The 18,916-nt window shown below is 38.2% G+C and overlaps 1 protein-coding gene across 1 annotated transcript in view; it reads right to left on the bottom strand.

Annotated features, from left to right (window-relative positions):
• LOC124606309 (death-associated protein kinase dapk-1-like) overlaps positions 1-18,916 on the bottom strand; it is a 305,618-nt gene that overhangs the window by 141,125 nt on the left and 145,577 nt on the right. The gene's annotated exons all lie outside the window — the stretch shown is intronic.

Raw genomic sequence — 18,916 nt, 5'->3', positions numbered from 1 at the left:
ATAACTGTCAATGCCGATCGTTACATGGAGATGTTATGAACTTTCATTACACCTGCATTGGACAACGTTCCAAACATTCAAGAAGCCTGGTATCAACAGGGTGGAGTGACATCACACACTGCTTGGCAGTCAGTGGCATACGTGTGAGAATTGTTTGACAACCATTTGATCTCAGGATTTGGTAACATTCCCTGGCCCCCTAGACCGCCAGATTTATCCGTTTGTGATTTTTTCTCATGGGGCTACTTCAAGAACAAAGTCTACACGACTCGACAAAGAACCCTGGATGAGTTAAGACAGAGAATTCAGGATGCAATTCACAGTACTCCAACTGAGATGTTGCAGCGGTCAATGAGGAATCTCAACACAAATTTCACAAATGTATTCATGCAGGAGGAAGCCATCTAAAGGACGTAATTTTTTAAAAATGATAAATGCCATCAATGTTTCATAAATGGCAAAGTTGTAAGATTTCAACTACTATGAATGCAATTTCTTTCTTTCATCACTTCTAGTTTTATTGGATTGTCGAAATGTTTTCGTTTTTCTGTGTCACCCTGTACAATCATTCTGACGCAGGAGGGAACATGAGGAGTTGGCTTTGTGAGAAGCATCTTGCACTGAGATCTACAATCATGATGCACTGTATCTGTCCAGCACTTTTATGAAGCAGCATGGTAAAACCGGTCCTTAGTGGTTATGACTTAAGCTTCCAAAACTGGAAGTTTTAGATATTAGCGAAATTTGTGAGCTAAAGATACAATCAATCTAGGACACCCCATCTGAAACTTCTATCTCCATTCACTCTATTGTAGAACAATAAGTTGGATGTTTTAACATAGTGTTGATGGGCTTGCAGGAAAACAACTATCATGCAAAGCTAACAGTAAATTATGTGTGGTGGTAGGCCTTCAGCATCCATCTATGACAAATTCATTGGATACAGTGTAAAAGTTTGGATTTAAGAAGGATTGACGAGAAAATTGGTCATGCTACTTCATATGAACCACCCTCGAATCACTGACATCCTAAATTTGGATAGCTACATGGAGATTCAAACCTTACTTCTACTAAATTTAGTCCACTGCCTTTAGCACTATGTCACCTTGCCTAATAGTTGAGAAAAAATAACTGAAGGGCAGTTACTAGAATAAACATTAGTACCAACTTGCCCCACAATCAAACTAGAAAAACTATACTGTATTCCTTTGGAGAGGTATTTGCTGTCACTGAAGGGGATATGAATGCAAAAGCAGGATAAAAACTAAAGACCAATTAACTACAGAAAATTTAGGATACCATACCAGAGTTGACAAAGGTCATATTTGACTACATTATGAGACAGAAATGCTAGCCATTATTTACCATCAGGGGCAAAACTTTTAACAATCTCAATGATCCACATAAAATAAAGCTGATTACATTATCCTACCTTCTGGAATTATTAGTTGCTTCCTTGGTGAGGATAGAGGGGCAAGTTGGGGACGGTCATAAATGAATGGCAGGTCACTCAAATCACAGGAGGAGCAGAACCCATCAGTAGTGAGGACAATGGTTGACTGGTGAGAACAACTGGTGATCCAGCTACTGCAAGACCACTCATCAGTTCACAGAAGTCAAATTGCTCATCAATGGTTTTTGCAACAGGCTGACGTCAATCTTATCAACTGGCCTATTCAAGCTCAGGACTTGGCCTATTCAAGCTCCAGACTTGAATTCCACTCCAAATTTGTGGGCCAAAAATGAAGTGTCACATGAACTTACACTGGGCGAAACCTGCCCTTCAGACATAGATACACGGGCAAGTCTCATGAATGATGAGACATATTTCCAGAGGCCGACTGCCTCTGTGCCTCCTTGGATGAGGCAGGTAACTGATGCCAACTATGGGTGTACCTCATACTACCTTCATTACTGATGTGAAACTTTCTTCGTCTCACACCACTCCACATTACAACATTTGATACTTCATCTTTATTAATTAGAAATTTAGGTGAAATTACTGTACTTTAAATTTTATTTATTGAATTCATCCTATTTAACACTTAATGCAAGGCAATTTGCAAAATGCTCGAACAAGCATTGTGGTACATGTTATTTAATATGTCTCACTTCTTCCTGCTATTTTGATGACCGATTTTTGTGGAGGAACATGATTTTCATTTAGAATGAAATTTTCACTCTGCTGCAGAGTATGCGCTTATATGAAGCTTCCTGGCAGATTAACATTGTATGCTGGACTGAGATTTGAACTCAGGACCGTAGTCTTCCATGCCCAAATGCTCTGCACACTGAGCTACCCAAGCATGACTCATGAACCAGGGGAAGAGATCACCTTACTTCATGTGGAAAGAAATCTTGTATAGCGGATGGACAAGTGTGGATAATCAATTAACATTTATAGTAGGTCTGGATACATTAAATGGAGAAAGAGGAGATTTTAATCAGGGAAAAATTGCTATACAGAAAACACACACACAGAAAAAAGTAAAGGTAATCATTATCTGCCAAAATTTACAAGTAGAAAAGAAAGTAATTTCTGTTACACAGATAGGAGGCACAACACTGGAACTAACAGAATGAGAAATAATAAAGTAAATAACAACTCACAAGTATTTGCAGCTAGTAACACAGGCACTGTTGACAATACAGTAAAGCATAATGTATTGTTCTCTTACAGCCCTTGACCTGCTGCAGTTCAAAATGAAATACCATGTTATCATTAGTGATATGGCATAGCCGGACTACTGCATCAAGAATCAGCGAACTGTACCACTTCACAAGTCAATCTGAATATAAATATAAATGGTGTCCTAATATGAGGCAGTCAGAGAAAACATTAATATCAACCAATATACGAACAGGTAAACACTAAAATAATGCTACTGTCTTCCTTATTGCCTCTCCAACATTTTCTGCGTTTATTATGCAACAGAAGTGTAGTCAGGTAATACGAAAGCTCTTTTTCATACACTGTGCCCATTTCTCTTGTTAGTGTCTTCACAGAATATACATTCAGTGTCTCCATCTTCTTCAGATTGCACGTTTGAAATATTTTCCTCAACTGAATTTGTGTGACACAAGGACGACTGCAAGATTGTTTCCTGTGTTTTTCTCTTTTTCAAAAACAAAAATTTTGTTTCTGTCTCCTTTGATTCCACTACAGCTTTCATCTCTTTTTACTGTTTCAAATATTCCCAGTATGGTGACAATGTTAGCTACTTAACAGCTTCAGAAAGCATTGATTTTACTAGATCAGGTGGCTCTTGTTGTGGCTAGATGATTTTGGGAGCTGGATGGATACCAGTTGGACTAAACATTAACTCCATTGTTTTATCTTGTATGCCAAACTCCTGGTTTACTGCATTGTCATTATTTCTATGTATATGCCTGTTTCATGGGAAACGTCTCGATTTCCAAAGGCCATTTGTAGCATTTTCCATTGTTACTGCTCACGAGCAAGCCTCTCCAATTAACCTCGTGATCGAAAATGAGGTTGCTACTTGAGCTGGGTTACTTGCCCATCAGGTTTTTGTTTTTTGCGGATCAACAACATCAGTTTTCTGCTATATTAGCAGGTCCTGTGTATTTCTATTTCCTTTGATCCATTGTTTCCTTCATAATATTGTTATATGTACTGCCATCCAACACTTGGAGATAATGCATTTTAAAAGGTCTCATGAATTCTACAAAGGAGGCTGTATTTTATGTGTGGAATAAGGTGATAAACAGATGACATGGACACATTTTCCTCTTGCTCTTTATATGATGTCCATCAAGTATTAGCACAACAGGGTCATCACCTGATGTCTTCACAAAGTTCACAAAATTGTTAAAACACTTATTAAAAATATGAGTCTTCATTCAGTTACTAGGGTGGCAAGACAAAGTTACCGTAGTATTGGATACTGTCACATATAAGTACACATAGTCTATCACATGTTAGTAATAAGTCATCTTATACTAGAAACCTAGTCTCCTAGTTATGCTGCTCAGTTTGAAGAACAATTCATTGTAGCAAATGAAAGATTACTTTGTGAAGAGTAGCAGCAAATGAATATTGTTGCAACAGCTACTCAACTTCAGATATTAAGGTAGTACATTAAAAATTGTGTCAAATCAGAACATGAATACGCATTTTCTCGAATTAAATTGTAATTGCAATAAGGCAGAGAGCAGCGCATTTCATCATTCTGTCATCTGAAGTTTCATACCCACAGACCACTAACATTATTAAACTCAATTTTTCTCACAAACTATGGAGAAATAAACCACACTTTATGTTGGAGAACCATATTCTTTGCTTGCCTGTCAATTGGATGGTTGTGCTATTTCTTACCTGACTACCTCTTTTGGATCATTCTACATGTTCCATTGGATTTTAATAAATACTGCCTGACAGAGTGTAAGCATCTTAATCAGACCCACTACGTTGAATAGTTGAACTTATTTTTCCCAGCTCATTTGTAATTTTGAGACGAAATTTCATGAGCTCATCGTTAAACAAGTATTCTATCTTACTTGATTTAATTTAATGATTTTTTCTGTTGCATCTGCTTTTTCATTCTGCCTGCTACTTCTATAAATAGTTTTATGCAGACAGACAAAACTTTATATTCGGCAACTTAATTTGGACCTGATTGTTTTTGAAATTGAGAGTGATAGTAAGCTTCAGTGTTACTGGATAAAAGGGCGTAAGGTTTGCTGTTGAGCTTGGTGCTTACATTTGAGTGTTTAATTTAATAAAAAATATATCACCACCTGTTTCATTTGGCCAAAGAACTGAATAATAGATCAGTTAGAAACTTGAAATATGAGCCTCGTAGAAAGACAAAAATTTGCTAGAAGTCTGACTAATCTAAAATAACTTACTCCTCTCCACACAATAGTATTTTCTCTCTCTCCTATAAAATGAATGCCCTTACAATAACTTGGATGAACTTTATTTAAAATTTTGGGAGTTTTTTGATACTGTTTTCAGCTCATACTATAATAGTTCTCCTAAGGCTTAATGCTACAAATAATATACACCAGTTTTATACTTTTTGAAGCAAGAGAAACTACCACAGAAAGGCATTGGTACCTACCATGATGGGGCATATAATAGTACTGAGCAGATGGTGGAACCTAACTCTCATTCTATGGGTGTCGATCAGACACTTTGACCATGAGCTAATTGCACAGCAATGCTAACACCACCTTTAGATCACACCTAGCTCTGTCGTTCAAACAACTACATATTTTGCAATCTCTGTCAGGTCCTATACTTCTGTGTATAATGTTTAATTGATTTTAATTTCCAGTATTGTGTACAGTGTGTTCCACTGACACAGTAATATGTTGCCGCTATAATGCAACATGCGCATCTATGGGGCAGAAATATTTACACAAATTGTGATGTGGCTGTATAGGCAAACAATGTCTCGTGTGGGACTTAGTCATACTTCATGGGAACAGTTTTGTTTTGTCAACTGTACTGTACTCGAAAGAAACCAACTAATCAGACATGAAGTCAAGAGATGCAAATGCTGATAATTCAATTAACCCTATCCAACCCAATTTTTCTACTCACTGCATTCTCTGCAAACCTTATTTATTTTATGCAGTTGACAATGGCAGGACTTATGGATTATTCTGCTACTATTTTAAGAAAATAAAATGCAATATGAGGCACTTGACAACTATATTTTCTTTTATGTTAGTTTTTGCAACCCCCCCATGAACCATGGACCTTGCCGTTGGTGGGGAGGCTTGCCTGCCTCAATGATACAGATAGCTGTACCATAGGTGCAACCACAACGAAAGAGTATCTGTTGAGAGGCCAGAAAAACATGTGGTTCCTGAAGAGGGGCAGCAGCCTTTTCAGTAGTTGCAGGGGCAACAGTCTGGATGATTGACTGATCTGGCCTTGTAACATTAACCAAAACGGCCTTGCTGTGCTGATACTGCGAACGGCTGAAAGAAAGGGGAAACTACAGCCGTCATTTTTCCCGAGGGCATGCAGCTTCACTGTATGGATAAATGATGATGGCATCCTCTTGGGTAAAATATTCCTGAGGTAAACTAGTCCCCCATTCGGATCTCCGGGCGGGGACTACTCAAAAGGACGTCGTTATCTGGAGAAAGAAAACTGGCGTTCTACGGATCGGAGCGTGTAATGTCAGATCTCTTAATCGGGCAAGTAGGTTAGAAAATTTAAAAAGGGAAATGGATAGGTTAAAGTTGGATATAGTGGGAATTAGTGAAGTTCGGTGGCAGGAGGAACAAGACTTTTGGTCAGGTGAATACAGGGTTATAAATACAGAATCAAATCGGAGTAATGCAGGAGTAGGTTTAATAATGAACAAAAAATAGGTGTGCGGGTAGGCTACTACAAACAGCATAGTGAACGCATTATTGTAGACACGAGGCCCACGCCTGCTACTGTAGTACAAGTTTATATGCCTACTAGCTCTGCAGATGATGAAGAAATTGATGAAACGTATGATGAGATAAAAGAAATTCAGGTAGTGAAGAGAAACGAAAATTTAATAGTCATGAGTGACTGGAATTCAACAGTAGGAAAAGAAAAGGAAGGAAACCTAGTAGGAGAATATGGATTAGGGCTAAGAAATGAAAGAGGAAGCCGCCTGGTAGAATTTTGCACAGAGCATAACTTAATCATAGCTAACACTTGGTTCAAGAATCATGAAAGAAGGTTGTATACGTGGAAGAACCCTGGAGATACTAGAAGGTATCAGATAGATTATATCATGGTAAGACAGAGATTTAGCAACCAGGTTTTAAATTGTATTACTTTTCCAGGGGCAGATGTGGACTCTGACCACAATCTATTGGTTATGACCTGTAGATTAAAACTGAAGAAACTGCAAAAAGGTGGGAATTTAAGGAGATGAGACCTGGATAAACTGAAAGAACCAGAAGTTGTACAGAGTTTCAGGGAGAGCATAAGAGAACAACTGACAGGAATGGGGGAAAGAAATACAGTAGAAGAAGAATGGGTAGCTTTGAGGGATGAAATAGTGAAGGCAGCAGAGGATCAAGTAGGTAAAAAGATGAGGGCTAGTAGAAATCCTTGGGTAACAGAAGAGATACTGAATTTAATTGATGAAAGAAGAAAATACAAAAATGCAGAAAATGATGCAGGCAAAAAGGAATATAAACGTCACAAAAATGAGATTGACAGGAAGTGCAAAATGGCTAAGCAGGGATGGCTAGAGGACAAATGTAAGGATGTAGAGGCTTATCTCATGAGGGGTAAGATAGATACTGCCTACAGGAAAATTAGAGAGACCTTTGGAGAAAAGAGAACCACTTGTATGAATATCAAGAGCTCACATGGCAACCCAGTTCTAAGCAAAGAATTGAAAGCAGAAAGGTGGAAGGAGTATATAGAGGATCTATACAGGGGCGATGTTATTGAGGACAATATTATGGAAATGGAAGAGGATGTAGATGAAATGGGAGATATGATACTGCGTGAAGAGTTTGACAGAGCACTGAAAGACCTAAGTCAAAACATGGCCCCAGGAGTAGACAACATTCCATTAGAACGACTGACAGCATTGGGAGACCCATTCCTGACAAAACTCTACCATCTGGTGAGCAAGACGTATGAGACAGGCTAAATTCCCTCAGACTTCAAGAAGAATATAATAATCCCAATCCCAAAGAAAGCAGGTGTTGACAGATGTGAAAATTACCGAACTATCAGTTTAATAAGTCACAGCTGCAAAATACTAACGTGAATTATTTACAGACGAATGGAAAAACGGGTAGAAGCTGACCTCCGGGAAGATCAGTTTGGATTCCATAGAAATGTTGGAACACGTGAGGCAATACTGACCCTATAAGTTATCTTAGAAGAAAGATTAAGGAAAGGCAAACAAACATTTCTAGCATTTGTAGACTTAGAGAAAGCTTTTGACAATGTTGACTGGAATACTCTTTTTCAAATTCTGAAGGTGGCAGGGGTAAAATACAGTGAGCGAAAGGCTATTTACAATGTGTACAGAAAGCAGATGGCAGTTATAAGAGTCGAGGGACATGAAAGGGAAGCAGTGGTTGGGAAGGGAGTGAGACAGGATTGTAGCCTCTCCCCGATGCTATTCAACCTGTATATTGAGCAAGCAGTAAAGGAAACAAAAGAAAAGTTCAGAGTAGGCATTAAAATCCATGGAGAAGAAATAAAAACTTTTTAGGTTCGCCAATGACATTGTAATTCTGTCAGAGACAGCAAAGGACTTGCAAGAGCAGTTGAACGGAATGGACAGTGTCTTGAAAGGAGGATATAAGATGAACATCAACAAAAGCAAAACGAGTATAATGGAATGTAGTCGAATTAAGTCGGGTGATGCTGAGGGAATTGGATTAGGAAATGAGACTCTTAAAGTAGTAAAGGAGTTTTGCTATTTGGGGAGCAAAATAACTGATGATGGTCTAAGTAGAGAGGATATAAAATGTAGACTGGCAATGGCAAAGAAAAGGTTTCTGAAGAAGAGAAATTTGTTAACATTGAGTATTGATTTAAGTGTCAGGAAGTCATTTCTGAAAGGATTTGTATGGAGTGTAGCCATGTATGGAAGTGAAACATGGACAATAAATAGTTTAGACAATAAGAGAATAGAAGCTTTCGAAATGTGGTGCTACAGAAGAATGCTGAAGATTAGATGGGTAGATCACATAACTAATGAGGAGGTATTGAACAGAATTGGGGAGAAGAGGAGTTTGTGGCACAACTTGACTAGAAGAAGGGATCGGTTGGTGAGACATGTTCTCAGTCATCAAGGGATCAGCGTGGAGGGTAAAAACTGTAGAGGGAGACCAAGAGATGAATACACTAAGCAGATTCAGATGAATGTAGGCTGCAGTAGGTACTGGGAGATGAAGAAGCTTGCACAGGATAGAGTAGCATGGAGAGCTGCATCAAACCAGTCTCAGGACTGAAGACCACAACAACAACAACAGTTTTTTCAACTACATATGGTGTTTTTATTTATGGTTGTTTATAGCTTTTCTGTATGGTACATCTTGAAGCATTCTTATGGGTGAGTCCACACTTGCTCTTTCATGTTTCGCACTAGAAAATTGTTTCACTTCTTCCTCTTTCTCCTTGTGTTTGCTGCAAACTATGCAGTCCTTCATTGATTTTCTTCTTCTTTTTATTCTTTTCATTTTGCGTTATAAGTCTCTACTTGGTGTCAGGCAATGATGGTCTTCTTTGATGGTCTTCTTTGAAATTGTATTTCTCACTTGGCCGACTAGCTAGCCGACAGTATTTATCCGATAGGAAAAGTGAATCTGCAGTTGTTCTCCACATTTGTTTTTGTCTTTTGAGTAAAGAATATTACTGCTCACTACATCAACTTCAATCAGACAGAAGAAAAATTTTTCCCACCACTTGATTGATCATCTTGTAAAACCATATCAACTACTGTACTGATCAGCCCTGTCCACTACTCCAATAAATTTAGTGTATTCCAAAGTAACAGTGGGTTTCAGCAACCACACAAGCTCTTTCTTTCTATAACCCGGGATCAGTTGGGTCTGAGAACAAAAGAATGTACTCAACATTAATCTCTGTGATGGAATGAAGAACATCACTCAAGTTCAGAAAAAAGCAGAACACCTTGAACAATTAGAGATAGGACATTCACACTCACAGGACATGTACATTAATATGTTCTGCAGACATGATTAACATTTGAATCATGTCGGCCCACGGTTTCGAGGTCAACATCGATACCATGGCTCAACACCACCTACCTATAAAATGTGCCTGTGGCTCTCATTGTCACTACAAACTACAGGTAATGGGCCAGTGTGATTTGAGCAGTGGTACAGGATGCCTATCAGATGTATAAATGAAACAAACTGTACCGTCAAATCAGTGGGTTTGAAAGAGGGTGCATTACTGGCATGTGAGAATGTGATGCATCCATCCAGAAAACTGTGGCTCATGGGGATGAAGTGTTTCAGCAGTGCAATAGGTGTGTGGATAATGGCTCACAAAAGGCTGTAGAACATGATGACAGGTTAGGTCACACCACCCAGACCACCACCCACTCCCATCAAGAAGATCAATACCTCATCTGAGTGACATTGCAGTACAGATCTGCATCCTTCTCAGCTCTGGCACAACAATGGAACAATTTAACACATCATACACTATCGGGGATGACTGTCCATCACTGTTTATTAAGGCACAGATTATGCACTTCCCCACCTACTTTTCATGAATGTGCAGAAACATGGCAGATGGTAATGGCGTATGTAACAATGCCACTGTGGACAGGAACGGCATCAGATAGTGTTTTTAGATGAATCCCGGTTCTGTTTGTTTGAAAATGAGGGCCACATTATGCTTCGCTTCAGACAGGGAGAGCAGCATCACAGTGACTGAATTCGCACAAAACATCAGCACCAACTCAAGGCCTTATGATGAGGGGTCCTATTGGGTACAACCACAAATCACAGTTTGTGCGTGTCCAGTGCACTGTGATCAGTGTGGCCAATGTGAATGACATCCTGTGACCCGTAGCTATAGCCCTTCTGCACAACACCCCAGACGCATTTTTTTCACCACGACAATGCATGACCAAATATTGCTGCATGAACACATGTCTTCTTGGGGTCATGGGATGTCAGCCTTTTGCCCTGGCCCACCTGATCTTCAGACTCATCGCCAACCAAAGATGTGTGGGATATGGTGAAACAATGGGTGCAGTGCTGTGACCCAATCCCAACCACCACAGATGAAATTTGGAACCAGGTGAATGTAGCATGGATGGCTGTACCACAGGACACCATTCACATCTTATATGCGTTGGTGTCATTATGCTTGGAACAATATATCAGGGCCTACTAGGCAACAGGAGACATGCTGAATCAAGGTGACTGAAATGCTAATCGTTCCTGCAGAACATACTAACGTACATATCCTGTGAGTATGAATGCTCTATATATAGTTGTTCAAGGTGTTCTGTTTTTTTTCTGAACATGAGTGTATAATTTTCATCCCGCTTTGATATGCACATAACTCATATTCAGCAAGTTCCATCTTCTTCCTAGAAGGCATAACTGTACCCATTAGAATATGAAGCAAGTTGAGGGCATTTGTAAAACCTGTCAGTAAAGACGTGATAGCCTGAACCATCTGCACAAGGTAGCACTTGAACCATTATTCAGGTTGCAAAAGGTAAATCAGAACAAATTAGACTTTCTGTTGTTGTCTTTCCATAATATTTAATGTGACAAACAACTTAACTATTTTCTGAATCACACAGACAGAAAACTTGTAAATCCTACTACGTAGGCTTCTTTGGATTGTAGCACTTGAATTGAATTCTTCCTTTGAATCCTACTATGCTCTCATCTATAGGCACATTTCTTTTTGGTACATAAAATCCTTTGCATTTACTGTCAATATGCTCACTAATCTTCTTCACCTTGTTCCCTCTCATATATTGACACACCTGAGCTCTGACAGGTGGAACTAAATGCAGTATCCAAAATATTTGGGCTGGAAGAAAAAGAATAATAAGAAGAAACATCCTTGAAAAGAGGAGTTTCTAACACACTCTTTTTACCAGGTTCTAGCTAAAAATGTTTTGATTAACATACTCGTAGATTAAGAGTTCGTTAAGTTCAATGAAATGTTGTGATTGTGTATTTATCTTGTTGGTTTCAATGACTTCTCCATCAATTCATTGTTAAATGGTGTGACTGATATTAATTACTTCACTGCAGAAATCCCAGGAGTCAATTTGAAAAACCGATAATATTAAATAATTTACACCAACAAAGAGTTTGCATTCTGTGTTAATGTTTATATTGTCCCAGGATGTTCATACAGTGCACAGCTCACAGAAACTGACAACTGACTTTACAAGACCATGTACTCAAACTAACTGAAAACTACTATCTCTCCTCCCCCTCCCCCCCCCCCCCCCCCCCCCAGGCTCTTAGGCTCACTGCTTGTATAGTTTCTTAACAATACAAGTTCTTTGAAAGTATTGATCAACAAAGTCACATTAATTATGTATGGTTTCAGTTGCCTCGGACTGCAGTCATTTGCAGTCATGTCTGTCTCTCTCTCTCTCTGTGTGTGTGAGTGTGAGTGTGTGTGTGCGTGTGTGTGTGTGTGTGTGTGCGTGTGTGTGTCTATTGTCGACAAAGGCCATTGGCCGGAAGCTTTCAGTGTGAAAATCTTTTTGTTGTGCCCATCTGTGACTCAGCATCTCCGCTATATGGTGAGTAGCAACTTTCCTTCTCATAATATTGTCACATTAATTGAGTTACAATTAAAATCAAGTTGTTTCACACAAAATTACAGTTACAATTTTGAAGATAATGAATGACTGATTATAACAAATTTGATCTCTAAAATGGCTTTTCAGATTTAGTGTCGAAATTCTATTTGAGATATTTGACTAAAAATACTTGATACAAAATAATTAATACCTCATTAACTACAGTAGGAATTTTGATGCTAACATATTTTGGAATACTTTACATAATGTAGAAATAGATTTTGAGGTTCAAATTTTACATAATAATTTTGTTTTGATCAAATGATGAAAATAATAGTTTGTTTATGACAGAAAGTTCTAGAACTCGTAATTATAAAATTAATTACAAAGAATCTGATTTGAGTTTTTATAGAAACATAATCTCGTGAGAGTGTGTAACTTTCAGTGCATAAGTTAGCCAGAAATCTACCCAAAACATTAATTTTCACATTTTATTAAATAACTGAATTTTCCATTTAATGAGTGAACTGATTTTAACACTACCATTTCTATGTGATTATTGTCTGATAGTTACAGAAATGAAATAATTAGTTTCTCTGCAAATTTTGTACAATTGATGATTACAATAACATACTTTTCCATTAATTAAAGATTTCTGGTAGTTGTATTTCAATGAGCTGTAGTTGAATAAATGCCTGTGTTAAATTTTATATATCTCATGTGCAATGCTACCTGAAACAATACACTGCACCAAAGTTGTATTTGCTATATTGTGTAATGTGTATTGCATAATAAGTAAAATGTGAAAGTGCGGTAAGAAATACTTCATGTAAGGGTCCCCACAGTGTGTCCTATCACAAGTTGTTTCTAGCCAGTCTTACATAAAACAGTCAACTAATTCTGCCTTCAAATTCAAGACCATGTTCAATACTACACCAAGAGAAGACTTCAGTTCTTCTAATGAAACATCCCTCCATGACTGCCACATTGAAAGTTTTGTAAGTGGAGTGACTTTCTGTATCTTTTCTGTAGCATACACATTAGTAGCATTCACAGTTTTGCTAATAAGATTATCAGTGAAGAAGAGTTTGAAATATTCAAGTTCGGATTTTGATCGAACACCACGAGGATTGGTGAAACCTTCTTGCTTGACAGAAAAAAGAAACTTCAGAAGATCACCCTCGCCATCATGATTTACTTTCCAGGTATCTCCTACAGGGTGTGTCTCTTCATCACTTTCCACTCCATTGGTAGATTGTCTTCGAGAAGCCACCTGACAATATCATCAGCACTTACATGTTTTCTACTAGTCATTATCCTATTAGAAATCTGTGAATACAATATGCTTTGTGTTGTCACCTTTTTGTACTATGTGCTACCATGTGTCTAGCGAATCCCAACACTGGATCAGATGGAGAGCACAATAATGGAAATGATTCAGGCATCATCTCACATGGGAGCTGTAGCGGAAAATTGTAATGTTGGATGTAGTCTGACAGTGGATCAGAAAAAGCTAAGAATATGAAGGTACACAACAGTAAATTAAACAGCAATTTCTGCATCTTAGAAACTAAAGACTTTACAGATACAGACAAAAGAACTAACTATGTAACAAAGTAACTTATGCAAATAGCAAAGGTATTTGCGGACACAAAGAAAGCAAAAGAAAAGAATCTCCAACTGAATAAAGCAACTGTCAAACAGGACGAGAGAGTTTCAAGCAAATGATAACATTAATTACAAAAAACTATTTGGAAATGTCTTACAGAGGCTGTAATGAAATACAATGAAAATCTGGTAAAAGAAACAACTGAAAACAGCAAGGGCATCAGAAAAACAAAGTAAAATACTGTATTGGGTAAACACCACATTTCATCAGTTCAAAAGCCAGATAGCACACTAACTAACAAAAGAGAGAAAATTGTTCTAGCATTTTTTTAAATATTTATATAACTGACGAGATGAATCAGAAACATGGATGGTTAACCAAAATAACAACATTCTGTAAATAAATGAAGATGAGCTGTATAAAGTCATTTGAGCTATGGAGAAAGGAAAAGAATGTGGAAATAATGTGTTTCAACAGAAACACATAAAGTTGGAGGTAAAGTGATATGAACGGAATTCGCAAAATTGTTTAAAGAATGTCTGCAGAGGAAGAGTCTCTCAGAAACTGAAATAATGCTCTAATTATTCAACTTCGCAAGGGTATATTGAGAGATTATTTTTCCTTTGCTATAGCTATTTTATTTGACCATGTGTGGAAACTGTGAGAGTTGCCATAGGAAAATAAATAATGGGATGCATTGTGGGAACTGTACCAAACAGCATCATTCAAGGAGAGTGGTGGGAGGGAGGGAGAGAGGGAGGGAGGGAGGATGTAGTGGGGAGAACTCTGGGGAGGTCACTGAAGCCCTCTCTTGAAAGTGCAGCAGTTACAGGTTAATAGAGGAGCTGGAAGGAAGATCTGTGCTCTTTGGGTACATCTCGATGATACTGGGAGAGAGCTAATGAAGGCAAAAAAGGCATTAGTGGGGGCGGGGGGGAGGGGGGAGGCGGGGGGGGGGGGGGGGGGGGGGGCAGGGAACTGGCAATTGCAGTTGGCAGAAGTCTAGCAGATGGCAGTTACTATGATAGTTCTGTTGAGTCTGCCAGTAACAGAGACGAAAGGAGAGGAGATTCAGTATTGTGTAACAGTAGGAGATGTGCAGCAGACTCTGCCTATTCGTAAGAAGGTTAGGAATAACATTAACATTAGGGAAAAGAGCATATTTCTGCTAGGTGGCAAACCTCAGTTACCGGAGGTGTTAGGAGACGAGTATCAGATCACCAGCATTTTCAGTCTAAGTGCTGTGTTGTATCAGATGGTGGGTTTAGGGTCTTTGCGGAAGGATTTCATGAAAGATTATTTGATAGTGACAATGGGTGGGGCTGGGAACAGCTTGGATAGAGACTGAAAACACTTCATAGGTTGTGAGCCAAATAAACACTAGCAAAGATGTGAGCATGGTTGGACTGTCCTAACATCATGACTTGGCAGTGCTTTATGGTGAATAAATGTGTTGTTGGAGATGGCACTGATGACTGTTGACTGGGCACTCACTGCATTGTGCCAGTAAGGACTATCTAGAGATGGGACTACACTAGGTACTATCTGCACAACAACAGGACTAGGAAAGGGAGGTTGGTGGGATTAATTAGTGAGAGTATAGCAGATAAGTGTGGGGCCACACGTGGTCAGATAACTGTTGTCATGGGCTGGATTACACCCCCCCCCCCCCCCTCCCCGCCCACCAGGGATAAATCATGATATCTGAACCAGTTTAGACATTTCTTTCACAGGTACACGAAAGGTAGAATGTACCACACTGGTGAGCACGAAATCAACTAACAAAGCTGGGCATCCACAAGAAGTTACTAATTCTGTAAGTGTCCTGTTTGCCTGGCAGTAATGTGGACACTTTCTTCAACAAATTAACTGGAGTCCTTGAAAAAGTCTCAGCCCCAAAATCTCACATAACAACATGTGAAGACTTGAATATTAACATAGGTTTAATGAGAAATTAGTAATAACTTCCTACACATTTTGATCATTTTTGGCTTGACAGTAATGGCAAACAATACTGCAACTAGGGTATCAATAAGTTCACCATCAATCTTAAACTATGTACTTACAGATATCAACACAGAGAATTATAAAGTATATGTAAGGGGTCTTGGCCTTCATGATCCTTATTGTCAGATAATAAAGCTAAAGACAATCTTGGTAAAACCCACAGAACTTCTCAGAAAAGAAAATACATACTGTTTCTATGGTATTGGGAAATCAAACCTGGGATGTAGTGCACATGGAAAACAAGGTACATGCTAAGTTCCCTAAAGTCTGCACAATGTTCAAATTAATTCTTGAGAGACATTTTAATAAGTAGCCACTTCAACAGCAGCAACTAAGGAAACTAGAGGGACAACTGTCAGTGTTATAAAGTACTCTCACACACTCAAATTTCTCAGTCTTTACCAAAGCATAACTATTCCACAGCTCCTAGATTACTATCAAAGGTAAAGAAATGGAAAAAAATTACAGGAGGGTACTGCTTGCTGCAAAAAATAGTTCAATGATAAAGTAATACAAAGCATATCATAAAACATGAAACTGGAAAAGGCAGACACAAGTATAACAACATACAAATCATACATGTTGGTAGAATAAGAGAGTATCATCAGGAATTGTTGTTTTGTAAATGACTGTTTACCTGATATTGTGACAAAGTTGCAACAAGCTCTTCCTAAAACACATGCCCCACCCGCTTTGACTTAAACAGCAAGCACAAAGAAGATGTTTCCCACAACAGAGCTTGAAGCCAGGAAGACTACACTAAAAAATGGAGAGATCAGCAGCCATAGGCGAAGTTCCAGTCTACTTTCTGAATGTGTGTATAGACAGCATGCATACCTCAACAATACATAATAGTTGCATGTTTATGGTCCTGCAGTCAGTTTCCCAACAAACTGGAATTAGTGCAAAGGGCATAGCAGCATGATTAAGTGCCAGAAGTAACCAGAGGTTGTCTTTAGGGTGTGCAGCAATGAAGTGCAAAACTATGTCTCATATTTTAAGTTATCTTGACCAAATTGCGTAACAGGGACCAATCAATTGAGTCACTGCAGTTGTTAAAACACTTATATTGACAAGCATGTTTGCTCTGTGTGGCAATCCTAATTTAGGTTTTCCATTATTTTTCAAGCAAATGCTGGGATGGTTCCTTCATCAAGACTACAGCCGACAACTTATACTATCCTCATAAAACCATACTAATATATTCTGTATGTGTTATTTATCTTCATTTCATTATGGTTCAATGGTTCAAATGGTTCTGAGCACTATGGGACTTAACATCTGAGGTCATCAGTCCCCTAGAACTTAAAACTACTTAAATCTAACTAACCTAAGGACATCACACACACCCATGCCCGAGGCAGGATTCGAACCTGCGACCATAGTGGTCGGGCAGATCCAGACTGAAGCGCCTAGAACCACTCGGCCACACCGGCCGGCATGTCATCATGATGGCGAATCTTATATCATTGTGAGATAATCCCTGTATGAATAAACAAATTGATTAATCAAATAAATAAACAATAAATGAAAAACTACAGTCCAGTAATTCTCCTTTCCATAATGTACAAGATATTAACTAAGCTTGGTACCTGCTGCAGAGGAAAATTTATTTTGTTTTAAGCAAGCAAGCAAACAAACAAACAAAAAATATGTAACAACGAAAATAATCAATTATTGATAATATAATGTAAATGGACAGATAAAAAAAAAAATACAGTCACCAAGCGGCGGCAGGGGAACACACTTGCAAAAGGATTTTACTTTTACAAGTTTACGGAGCCAGTGGCTCCTTCTGGCGGAAGAACTGAAGGTGAAGGAAGAGGGGTGAAGGAAACGGAATGGAGAAGTTTAGGGAAAGGGGTACAGTTTAGAAAAGTCACCCAGAACCCCTGGACAGGGGAGCCTTACCGGATGGACGAGAAGGAAAGACTGATTTTAAGGAAAGGAAAGAAAGACTGTTTTTTTTTTTTTTTTTTTTTATATATATAAAAAAAAAGAAAGGAAAAAAAATATTATTTTTAAAGGAACATACAGCACAATGGAACAATGTAGAATTGAACAATGAGTATGAATAAGCACACTGTTTGGGACTCACAGATCATGAGAAATATTTTTACTCAGTTTTGGCAGAATCCGTGCTGTCAGCCCTTGAGAAACAAGGCACAGATTTATCTTATGTTACATCTAATGAAAAAGATACATCTCAAAGCTACCAATTTCCATTAGTTTTTATCAGGTTAGTGATGAATTAAGCATTTAAAAAGGAGTCAGGCAGAGAGATTCTAGTTTCAGAAAAATATTCTCAACAGTCCTAGAAAAAGATTTCAGATTTTTAATCTGGGAAAACAAAGAAGAAATATGTTATATTACAACTACATTCATTTTGTTCCTGACAATGTACTTTTCGGTTCTAATGGAGACAAACTTCAACAATGTATGAAAGAAATTAATGGAGCAAGTTGTAAGTAGGCTGAAAATGAATTATAACAAAACTAATGTAATGTTTAAGGAACACATCAAAACAGAAAAGCTAGAACAAACCAAACGAATGATGTGAGCAAATCAGGTGATTAGTTTTTGTGTCTACGGCAATGGAGGACAACGATGGGGAAAACAAGAAAATAAATAAACAGGAGAATACAAACGACCAAGTGCTCTTGATAAACTAAATACGATTTTCAAAACTAACCTTTTGATATGTCAAAAAACAACTTCACAATCAGTATATATTCCCAGGTTTGATTTGCAGCAATGAAACATAGACTTTTAATGTGAACAAGTCTTGCCATGGCCATGGGAGTATACGTTTGAATATCTGTGTGGTTGTGCATGTGAATGTGTGCACATTTGCTAGAAAAAGAGCTAGTGTGAATTCCATTTTCTATTGTGTGTTTCTGTGTTCCAAGCATCAATCCACTATAGATGAGTGGCTGCCTTTCCCTTATTATACATATTGCTCCATCAGGAATTTCCATTATTGCTATACACGTCAAGAAGAGTTGGGCAACATACTACTTCCTCCCACAAATGCCTCACAAAATTACCA

The sequence above is a fragment of the Schistocerca americana genome, chromosome 3 (assembly GCF_021461395.2).
Source record: "Schistocerca americana isolate TAMUIC-IGC-003095 chromosome 3, iqSchAmer2.1, whole genome shotgun sequence".
Classification (NCBI taxonomy): Eukaryota; Metazoa; Arthropoda; class Insecta; order Orthoptera; family Acrididae; genus Schistocerca; species Schistocerca americana.
Note: the sequence above shows the minus strand (reverse complement) of the source record. Positions and strands in the feature narration are given on the sequence as shown.